A 2,150-nucleotide genomic window follows, 5' to 3' on the forward strand; every position below is an offset into this window, starting at 1 on the left:
GAGATCCGAGAAGTTTCTTATTTTATTAGTGTTCCTTTTAAAAAACGATGGGAAATGATTTCAGTTTTCGTTGACGGAATATTTATTTTAGCGTCTTGGTGCGTTCTTTCCTTAGAAAAATTAACTAAATAGCTTTTTTTATGACTGACTGAGTGTCAGTTTCTTTAAAGCAACAACCTTTTATTAAAAGAAGTACATTTTCCAGAGACAGATTCTTAAGAGGGTTAAATTTTATACTTGTGAACACTTTAGACAAAATACAATATAAATTAAAAATGTTTCTCAGAAAATCTGTCTCATCTATAGAAAATATTAAGTAAGGTCTTATGTGCTAACTTACTCTAAGTGCATTCATTTACCCGAGAAAAGAAACAGGCTTTCTGGTTCTTTTCTCGGCTCGTCTCACGCCTGTATCGTTTTTGCCAATAGAAAGATAAGAGAGTTTGAGAACAATAATAGAAATTGCGAAATATAATTTTAAATTTAGCGATTAGGCCTTTATGGTGAGGCGGTGTTCTTCTTTACCATGCAAAAAGGGTTGAGTTCTACATGATCCCATAACTAGATGAGCGCGGGATACGCGATCATCACACCTCCCCCCTTATCTTAGAAAAGAAAAAGGTTATAATCCTTTTACTTTTCTCTTTACTTATTTAATGGTACTCTTTTTTCATTTAAATAACAGATTAAAATACATATATATATATATATATATATAATAAATTTTTGCCAATGGTTGCGCTAAAACATTAAAAAGAAAAGGAAATACTAAATTTTTAATTTTAGTTATAAAAAGAATCCGTTTTTTTTTGTTTATTTGTTTGCAAAATTTTGTAAGGGCGGGTAGTTAATGATCAGTCAAAGTCAAGTGATCGCTGTGACGTTAAATCAATATGGCGTTGGAAATTGTACGGTCAGCCATGCTGAATTTTCTTGATCACATTTTGAGGTTAAGTTAGTGGTTATTTACAAAAGTTTTTCATTTGATTATATAGAAGTAAACACACACACACACACACACACACACATATATATATATAGCTTTTGTGTGTCTTAATATTTAATTATTTACATATACTGAACATAGTTTTTATATTTATAATTTATTAACAAGTGTTTTATTTATGTGTTTTGTATGGTTATTTATTCTAGTGGATTTATGCGTAAATGTGCAATTTTTAATTTATTTTTATGAACAATTTTCTGTTCGCGTTCTGAGATCTTTAGCTCTACATTATGATCAGGGAATGCATTTGTAATTAAGTAAGGACCGACATAGTGGTCGTGAAGTTTAGAAGTCCTTGGTTCCTTCAGTAAGTAAACATACTCTCCGATATCGTAATACTCAATGTTTGATTTTCGGTCATAGTAGAATTTATATTTTAATTTTGCCTGCTTGATATTTTCTCGAGCGGTAGATTGAGCCTCGTATATCTTAAAAAACAGATTATCTAGATATTCGTTATAGGTAATTGCAACTTCACCAGTTTCAAATTCAGACGGAATTCTCGGATCTTCGCCAAAAACAAGTTTATGAGGGGTGAATTTAGTTGCAGAGTGAACAGAGGAATTAAAAGAAAACATGGCGAATTTCAACCATTTATCCCAATTTTTATTTTCGCAATAATGGCGTAAATATTCAATGAAAACGTGATGACTTCGTTCTAGAGCACCGAGGGATTGAGGGTGGAAGGCAGTGGACTTGATTTGTTGGATCTTAAAGATAAGACAGAAGGATCTCATTATTTGACTAAGAAAGTTACTGCCTTGATCAGTATGAATGATTCTAGGACAACCAAACCGACAAATCACATTTTCTGCTAGGGCACAAGCGACAGTGACCGAGTCAATGGTTTTTGAAGGTATGGCGTCTGAGTATTTTGTCAAACAGTCTTGCACCGTTAGAATAAACCTATTACCTAGTTCTGTAATTGGTAAGGGTTCTACGATATCAATTTGAATCTTATCGAACGATTTTTGTGGCGTATCGGTAATCTTCATAGGTTCTTTTCCTTTTTCTCGCACTAATTTTTTCTTCTGACAGGATTCACAAGCTTTTATGAATTCTTGTACGTCTTGTTTTGAGCCTTCCCAAAAGAATCTCTTTCTCACTCGGGCATAGGTTTTAGCAATACCCATGTGTCCGCCCG

This window comes from Belonocnema kinseyi, chromosome 1, assembly GCF_010883055.1.
Source record: "Belonocnema kinseyi isolate 2016_QV_RU_SX_M_011 chromosome 1, B_treatae_v1, whole genome shotgun sequence".
Lineage (NCBI taxonomy): Eukaryota > Metazoa > Arthropoda > Insecta > Hymenoptera > Cynipidae > Belonocnema > Belonocnema kinseyi.